The following is a 9,965-nucleotide window of genomic DNA, read 5'->3' on the forward strand; positions in this document are numbered from 1 at the left end:
TCAACACAGATATTAACCTAATGGGTTAATCAGTGCCTCAGTGAAAATAGCAAACAGAAGAATTTTATACAACCTGATCATGCAAAACATATGTGACTATTACACAATGCAGCTTCACTATCATTTTTGGAACAGAGTAAAGGGAGCGTTGACTGATAGGGAGATCATAAGAAAGTTTTTTATTTTTAATATCTACTTCCCATAGTGTTGGCATGAGACAGAATCAAACCAAGTGTAGTCGTCGGGTAAAGCAGCATTATAGGGCAAGGGATAATGGGACCATCGTATACAGATGTAAGTCAGTCCCCATTTTAAAGTCATACATTCTGCCCTTAATTTTAATAGTACTTTAATTTTATATTGTTACAGTTCTTACGTGGTGTCAACTGTTGCTCAGTGGGTAGCACTCTCTCGCCTCTGAGTCAGAAGGTTGTGGGTTTAAGCCCCACTCCAGAGACCAGAGCACAAAGATTTAGGCTGACACTCCCAGTGCAGTGCTGAGGGAGTGCAGCACTGTCGGAGGTGCCATCTTTAGGGTGCGACGTTAAACCGAGGCCCCATCTGCTCTCTCAGGCGGACGTAAAAGATCCCATGGAACTATTGCAAAGAAGAGCAGGGGAGTTCTCCCCAGTGTCCTGGGCCAATATTTATGCCTTAACCAACAGCATTAAAACCAATTATCTGATTATTATTACATTGCTGTTTATGGGAGCTTGCTGTGCGCAAATTGGCTGCTGCGTTTCCTACATTACAACAGTGACTACGCTTCAAAAGTATTTAATTGGTTGTAAAGCATTTTGGGAGGTCCTGAGGTCGTGAAAGGCAATATGTAAATACAAGTTCTTTCTTTTATTCTTTCTCACCGCTTATAGCGGCTTGTTGGTGTTAACACGATTGGCGACTATGAGTGTTGGTGTATCATCTTTTAGAGACACCGACAGAGAGAACAGGAACACAGAAGGAGACAAATGGCTGACTGGATTCTGTCCCCGCGCTCATTGTTAACAACATTTTATGTATCAAGGAACTAGCAGGTGATTTGTCCGGGATTTAAAACAAGAGCTTTTCCAATGTTCCCAAAATACCGAGTGAAAATCCGGGAGCTGTTAAACTGCAGGAGGGGCGGGATTTCAGAACTGTTAACGGAGCTATGGGCGGGATTCTCGTGAACAGGTGATTATTAACAATGAGATTGTGGCTTAAACCAACATGGGCACAGAATGGTCCATGGAGGAATTTAAATACAAATATGAAAACGAGGTGCAAAGAACTTATTGAACAACCCGAAACAGCTAACGTCCTTAACATGTTACGAGTGGCGTCTTTCAGAGAACCATAGAATCATAGAATGATACAGCACAGAAGGAGGCCATTTGGCCCATCGTGCCTGTGCCGGCTCTTTGAAAGAGCTATCCAATTAGCCCCACCCCCTCTGCTCTTTCCCCATAGTCCTACAAATGTTTTACAAGTCTTTGTAATTAACTCCTATGGTAATGGCAAATGGTTAGCGCTATTTGCCCAATACAGGCAGCTGTCCGTGATGAGCATGGATGGTGTAAGTGGTGGGCACCATACTGACAATTAAATAGCAAAGCCTACAGCAACTAGGGAGGCAGAGTAGAGTTGAATGGTGCACAGGCTGAGAAGCTGCAGAACTGAGGTGTTACACGCTGCCACCACTGGTGGGATCGTGTAATTACAGCGTGACGCATTTACATTGGCAGTTCCCTTATAAATGTGGACATAGGAATTTCTAATGGCAACAGTTGACACAAAAATGTAACAGAAACTAAAAGTAAGGTTTTGTAGACAGGGCGTGCACACAGACATCTGATTTTTTAATATATGATAGATACATGTATTGAAAACCTGTAGTCACTTCAAATTTTGTTTAACGCAGAGCCTCTGGCTGAAAAATGCAAGGAACTCCTGGCAATTGCCGCTGTGGGGGAATCCGCTCACAGAGCATTCTACACATGCGAATACATTTGGACTGCAGAGCAAGTAGAAAGGCCAGCAAAAATAGATTAACTGGTCCTTCACTTCATTGCTGTATATGTGATCTTGCTGTGCCCAAAATGGCTTTCATGTTTGCCTATATAACAAAAGTAACTACACTGCAAAGTAATTCATTGTACGGCGAGCAGTTTGAGAGATGTCAGACAGGCGTAATAATAAGCTGTATATAAATGCAAGCTTTTTTTGACTATGCAGGGTATATTTTCCTGACCTTTCCTCTGGATAATGTGCATCTCCCAGAGTGCAATGATCAGGAAAAAGGGGGCAGAGGCCTGGTTCACTGGACCTCTGCCCTGTTATGTAGGATTTCTAGAGAGTTGAAGCTTGGCCTATGGCCTGGGCCTGTTGAAGCTTTGTAGGTGAGACAGGAGGGGAGGCCCATTCATGGTCTCTCACCTCATCTTCTGGGACCAACACTTGCTGTTCACTCCAGTGCAGGGATTCCCAGGAAACATGGTGCTGTGGCTGCTGCCAAGCTTCTGCCGACTGGAGGGTCCATGGGATTATGGGATGCAGGGCAAAACCTTTCAGGTAGGCTTTTTTTTGTTGGTTGGATGCCCTCACCCCAGGATGTGGCATGCTGATCAGGACCTCCTGAGAGGCCAACAGTTGCCCCTCACTTTCCTGCTGCCTTGTAAGTGGCCCAGGATAGGAAATCCTGATACTCCAGGGCCTGTTTCTGCTGATGTTGCTTGAGGAAGGAATGTTGGCTAGGATACGGGGAGAAGTCCATGCTCTTCATTAAACAATGCCTTGGGGTTTTTAATATCTGCCTGAACCACAGGAACAGAAAGATGAGGCCTTTGGTTTAGCATTTCATCTGAAGGGCGGCATCTCTCTCAATGGAGCACTCCCAGCAGATACAATTGGCATTTGAAAGAGGATTGGTTTAATGGCTTGGGATGGGTCCCTCCAGCAGAAATTGGAAATGCAGAAGAATTTACACTCCTCCATATATCAGAAACTGAAATTACACTCTCAACAGGAAAATCATCAGCTTTTTTAATGTTGTCATTAGTGGCCTGGTGTCATGGCACTTCCCTTCTGACATCATAAAGTGGCTTAAATGGCTCCAATTTTTAAAATAAGAGAGTACCAAAGTTAATTTTAATTTGACTTTCACACTCATGGCTGGAAGAAAGATGTTGCTGATGTAAAACATCTGCGCAACTCACCTGTGGCAGATTTGCATGTGGGTAATGAGGTTATGCTCAGCAGTCAAATATTCAATTGTCCATCATTTTTCCTTCTTTTCTGATGTGTCAGCCTTAGCGCAGCGGTGGCATGTTGGCCTCTGAGTCAGAAGGTTGTGGGTTCACAGTCCCACTCCAGAGAGTTGAGCGCATAATCTGGTCTGGCACTTCAGCACAGCACTGAGGGAGTGTTGCACTGTCGGAGAGGTGCCGTCTTTCGGAGACGTTCAATGGGGGCCCCCTGTCTGCCCTCTCAGGTGGACGTTAAGGATCCCATGGCACGATTGTGAAGAAAAGCAGGGGATTTCTCTCCTGTGTCCTGACCAATATGGATCTCACAACCAACATCACCAAAAAATAAAATGATCTGGTCATTAACATACTGCTGTTTGTGGGAGCTCGCTGTGCACACATTGGCTGCCGTGTTTCCTACATTACAACAGTGACTACACTTCAAAAGTACTTCATTGGTTGTAAAGTGCTTTGGGATGTCCTGATGTTGTGAAAGGCGCTATATAAATGCAAGTTCTTGCTTTTTTTCTGATCTTGTGACTTAAATGAGCACAAAATAAAGGACAATTTTTCTTTTCAAATGAAAAGGACTTGCATTTATATAGCGCCTTTCATGACCACCGGACGTCACAAAGCGCTGTACAGCCAATGAAGTACTTTTGAAGTGTAGTCACTGTTGTAATGTAGGAAACACGGCAGCCAATTTGTGCACAGCAAGCTCCCACAAACAGTGTGATAAAAATGATAACTTCCAGGAAGTTATGTCATCACTTCCTGTGAACTATGAACTATGAACTATGAACTGTGTACATACCTCACTTCCTGTCATATGTCACTTCCTGTTGGACTGGTATAAATACTGGTCTGTTCAGTATTGTAAGAGGCTTCTACTAGAGGCATGGTAAAGACCTCTCGTGTATATAGTGTGTTTATAAGTTACTTAAAGCTTACTTTAAAGTTACTTGATGGTAAGTCTCCTTTTTCTTACATCAATTTAAGTAACTTAGTATTTACACTGACAAATACTAGACCTTCAGACAAACTCGGAAGTTAAGGATCCAGGGAACCACCCATCATGGAGAAAATCCTTAGACCTATTCGTCTGGACTTGGACCCGAATACACCAGCAGCTGGCAGGGTATGGAAGCATTGGTATCGTACTTTTGAGAATTTTCTGGATGAATGTAAAGCGGATGCTCCTGCTAAATTGAAGATACTTGTCAATTATGTGACCCCAAAAGTGTTCGAATATGTTGATGGCTGGGATAATTACGAAGAGGTGATTCGGGCACTTAAGAAACTGTATGCGAAGACCCCAAATGAGGTCTATGCTAGACATCTACTGGCCACAGCCCGACAAGGGCCAGGGGAATCAATTGACGAATTCCTGCAAGAACTTCGCAGGCTCAGCGTAGATTGTAACTTTCAGGCAGCCTCAGCTGAGCTGTACCGCCAAGAAATGATTCGTGATGCTTTCATCTGCGGGATTGCCTCTCCATTTATACGCCAGCGTCTACTAGAAAGTAAAACACTTGAGCTACAAAAAGCTTTTGACCTAGCTTGTTCACTGGATTTGGCAAAGAGAAATGCAGACCTCTATCAGCTGCCCAGATCTCGATCTGCTGCTGTAGCTGCAACCAGACAATTCAAGCGGTCTCAGGTGAACCCTATCATGGGGGAATCTAATTCTGATAATTCTGATGAAGAAGAGGAGGACGACCCCACTTTAGCAGCCTCTTGGCAATCTAGGAAGGAATGCTTCTTTTGTGGAGATGCTTTTCACCCTAGGAAAACCTGCCCTGCTCGCAATGCAATCTGCAGTTATTGCGGGAAAAAAGGACACTTTGCTAAAGTTTGCCTATCAAGGGCCTCTACGAGGGCCAATCCAGCTAAGGCCTACTGAACTGCCCCAATTAGGGCCTATCAAGATGCTCCAGCTAGGACCTATCAAGCTTCCTCTCGAGCTCTCTCCCGAAGAAGCACACCGAGAGTTTTAGCCACTCTCTGTGCAACGACACCAATTACAGCTGCTTGCCCACAGAACCTGTCTCATGCAGCCACAAAAATTTCAATTAAAGGGCATACCTTAGGTGCCTTAATTGACTCAGGAAGTACTGATAGTTTCATTAAGGAACAGATTGTTGCGAAATTGAAACTACATGTCTTCCCATCAGACCAGGCAATTGCGATGGCCCAGTCATCACTTAATACCAGAATCTCCGGCTTTTGTGTTGTTGATATGACACTTCATGGTCGTATGTATCCCTCCACCCGACTTTCGGTGCTCAAGGACTTATGTAGTGATCTCCTCTTAGGGCTGGACTTCCAAAAACAGCATAAGAAACTCACCATTGAGTTTGGTGGATCCAAACCCGGACTTACTATTTCTAATATACCGTCTAAATTACCATTTTGTGTATTATCAGCAGCTTCACTTGATGAACCCTCATTATTTGCCAGTATTCCGCCTCAATGCAAACCGATAATAACGAAATCGCGGTGCTTTAATCAGGAAGACCAATCTTTTATTGCGGCTGAAATCTCTCGACTTCTAGCAGAGGATATCATTGAACCATATTCGTCGCCCTGGCGGGCTCAAGTCGTCATTGTCAAGAACCCTCTAAAACCTCACAAACAGCGACTATGCATCGATTATTCGCAAACCATCAATCAATATACCGACTTGGACGCCTACCCATTGCCACGCATTGATGATATGGTTAATAAACTGGCCGAATACAAAGTGTTCTCAACTTACGATTTAAAAAGTGCCTATCATCAGTTACCCTTGAAGGTCTCAGATAAGCAGTACACAGCCTTTGAGGCTAATGGACGGCTGTACCAATTTCGTCGCCTCCCATTCGGGGTTACTAATGGAGTGGCTGTCTTTCAACGGGCAATGGATGGCCTGGTTAAGCAGGAAAACCTAAGGGACACTTTTCCCTATCTTGATAACATTACCATTGCAGGTCACGATCAACAGGAACACGACTCCAACCTCCAAAAATTTCGGGATGCCCTCCATCGCCGTAATTTGACCCTGAATGAATCCAAATCTGTTGAGTCGCAACCGACCATCAACATCCTTGGCTACTGCGTAGGCAATGGTATCATTAAGCCAGACCCAGAAAGACTTCGCCCGCTCCAAGAGCTCCCGTCACCTAAGAATCCGGCTTCTTTAAGTCGGGCTCTCGGTCTGTTTGCATACTACGCTAAATGGATTCCTCATTTTTCGGACAAAATCCAACCCTTGCTGCATGCTAGATCATTTCCACTGGGAACAGCGGCTGTTGCAGCCTTTAACCTTCTCAAAAAACAGTTGGAGAAAGCGGCTCTTCACTCCATTGATGAGAATCTCCCTTTCGTGGTTGAATGTGATGCCTCGGAGGTGGCGATCTCGGCTACTCTGAATCAGGAAGGTCGTCCTGTAGCATTTATGTCCAGGACCTTACAAGGTGCCGAGCTACATTATCCTCCGGTTGAGAAAGAAGCCACAGCCATCATAGAGGCAGTACGGAAGTGGAACCATTTTCTAGCTCGCCAGCACTTTACATTGATCACGGACCAACGATCAGTCGCCTTCATGCTCGATAATCGAAAACGAACCAAAATTAAGAATAATAAAATACAACTTTGGAGGATGGAACTGGCCTCTTTTGGTTATACCATTCTCTATCGGCCTGGCAAGGAGAATGTGGCCCCGGACACCCTCACACGGGCATTCTGCTCCACTATGTCATCCTCCACTCTCGTGGATGTCCACAATGGTTTGTGTCATCCTGGCGTTACGCGCATGCTACATTTCGTACGATCACGGAATCTCCCTTGTGCGGCTTTGTGCGGAATTAAAACCTCAGTTCTTCCGCCCCTCAGATGGTATACTCATACATGCAACCCAACCGATGCAACGACTTAGCATCGATTTTAAGGGCCCAGTGCCCTCTTCAACTCGGAACACATATTTGCTCACCATGATCGACGAATATTCACGTTTTCCGTTTGCCTTCCCCTGCTCCAATATGCTGGCGTCCACAGTAATCTGCTGCCTTGAGCAGGTATTTTCTCTCTGTGGCATGCCGGCTTATATTCACCCAGATCGGGGTCCATCCTTTATGTCAAGGGAACTCAAGGACTACCTCTCAGAACGGGGAATTGCTACAAGCAAAACAACACCATACCATCCCATCGGAAATGGGCAGGTAGAGAGGTATAACGGTATCATCTGGAATTCCGTACGTCTCGCTTTAAGATCTCGGGGCCTACCAGACCAGCAATGGGAAACAGTGCTTCCGGATGCATTGCACTCTATACGGTCCCTGCTTTCTACAGCCACAAATACTACACCTCATGAGCGGTTCTTTGGATTCCAGCGTCGCTCATCTCATGGGACATCACTCCCGTCATGGCTAACTACTCCTGGACCTGTATTACTCCGAAGATACGTTCGGACGTCTAAAAATGACCCTCTTGTAGACGAGGTCAAACTAACCGATGCCAACCCCACCTATGCAAACATACGATATTCTGACGGCCGAGAATCTACCGTATCATTACGGGATCTGACTCCCTGCCCACCAGGACCTAGTGGGACATCGGGTGATGGCATTTCACCAGGAAACTCTTGGGACCTATCGGGTACCCCTCTCCAGGATCCTGATCGGACACCAACTAGCTTGGTGCCGGTAGAACCCCGTGCTCAAGGTTGCGACCCTCCCAGTACCACGCATGAAAGTACTGATCCGCCACAGACCAGCTCTGCACCTCCCTCTGAACAGAGGCAGTCCGACTTTGAACCTATTGGGGCTCGTACTCGAAGCCATGATCTCCCCGACCCTTCACAGGGCAATCCAGGCCACACAGACTCTGACCAATGGCCAACCGCATGTAAGCGGACCAGCGACCCTCTACGACGGGAATCCAAACGGGTGCGACTCTTCCTTGTTCGGCGGCTGCGGACCAAAAGGTAGACCACAGCCTCCTAATCCTGCAGGAGGGAAAAATGTGATAAAAATGATAACTTCCGGGAAGTTATGTCATCACTTCCTGTGAACTATGAACTATGAACTGTGTACATACCTCACTTCCTGTCATATGTCACTTCCTGTTGGACTGGTATAAATACTGGTCTGTTCAGTATTGTAAGAGGCTTCTACCAGAGGCATGGTAAAGACCTCTCGTGTATATAGTGTGTTTATAAGTTACTTAAAGCTTACTTTAAAGTTACTTGATGGCAAGTCTCCTTTTTCTTACATCAAACAGCAATGTGATAATGACCAGATAATCTGTTTTTGTTATGTTGATTGAGCGATAAATATTGGCCAGGACACCGGGGAGAGCTCCCCTGCTCTTCTCCGAAATAGTGGCCGTGGGATATTTTCCATCCACCTGAGAGGGCAGGCGGGGCCTCGGTTTAACGTCTCATCCGAAAGTCGGCACCTCCGACAGTGCAGCACTCCCTCAGCACTGCACTGGGAGTGTCAACAAGCAGGGCAGGGTCCTGTAGGTCACCATGTGAAATGAATCTAGATAGAAGTTGGTAAGAGATCTCCTCAGAGGCTATGTATAGTCTCTTGATTGATTTTCAAAGAATAAGTCCTTGGTGGATAAATTAAATGCCACACTTACACAAATACATCTCTACATGTGATACGGGATGTAGTGTATGTACCTTTAAGGGGAGAACTACTTTTTACAGCTCCTGTATACTGTAGTACCGGCAGTGACCACACCTGTATATAAACCCTGAGTAGGGATCTGTACTGTTAGTTTTAGAGTAACCCTCATCCAGTAAACACCTGTTGATTGTTTCTCTGCAGTCTCTGTCTATTTATTGAAGGACACCATACATCAAGAGTCACAGATTTAACACGGGAGAGCAGTTTTTTTTTACCTTTTGTTATTCATCTGTTTATGAGGTGAGATTTTAGAACAAAGTCCTGTCGTTCTTTACCAAATATCGCGACAACAGTACTTAGTGTTACCGAATGTTCTGCTTAAATATGACCGATTTTTAACTTTGGTGCTCCTGGTGTACATCGGAAGCGCATGTTAGGAAATTTGGACACCTCGCTCAAAATTTTCCAACCGTTACTTTTAATGGTCAGTAAATCATGGGCTGTGGCTCAGTGGGGAGCTCCCTCGCCTCCAAGTCAGAAGGTTGTAGGTTCAAGTCCCACTCCAGGGACTTGAGCACAAAAATCTAGGCTAATGCTCCAGTGCAATGCTGAGGGAGTAGTAATGGAAAATCAATCAATCAAGAGACTATACATAGCCTCAGATGAGACGTTAAACCGAGGCCCGTCTGCTCTCTCAGGAGGATGTAAAAGATCCCATGGCACGACTTTGAAGAAGAGCAGGGGAGTTCTCCCTGGTGCCCTGGCCTATATTTATCCCTCAGTCAACATAATTAAAAACAGATGATCTGATCATTATCACATTGCTGTTTGTGGGCTCTTTCTGTGCACAAATTGGCTGCCCCGTTTCCCCTACATTAGGACAGTGACTACTCTTCAAAATTGGCTGTAAAGCGCTTTGGGACATCCTGAGGTCGTAAAAGGCGCCATGTAAATGCAAGTCTTTCTTTTATGAGCAGGGAATGTGGAAGTTCCCAATAAATCTGCCTGTGCAGTATTAGTGAAGATTTGCAAGACGGGATTTAAACTTTGCCGTGATATTAAACTCACTGGCTTCCTCCTCAGTTCGCAAAGTAACCAGCGGCACTTATTTTATTGACAGACTGCC

This window comes from Somniosus microcephalus, chromosome 6 (assembly GCF_052327205.1).
Source record: "Somniosus microcephalus isolate GS21.2 chromosome 6, FLI_Smic_1.0, whole genome shotgun sequence".
Classification (NCBI taxonomy): Eukaryota; Metazoa; Chordata; class Chondrichthyes; order Squaliformes; family Somniosidae; genus Somniosus; species Somniosus microcephalus.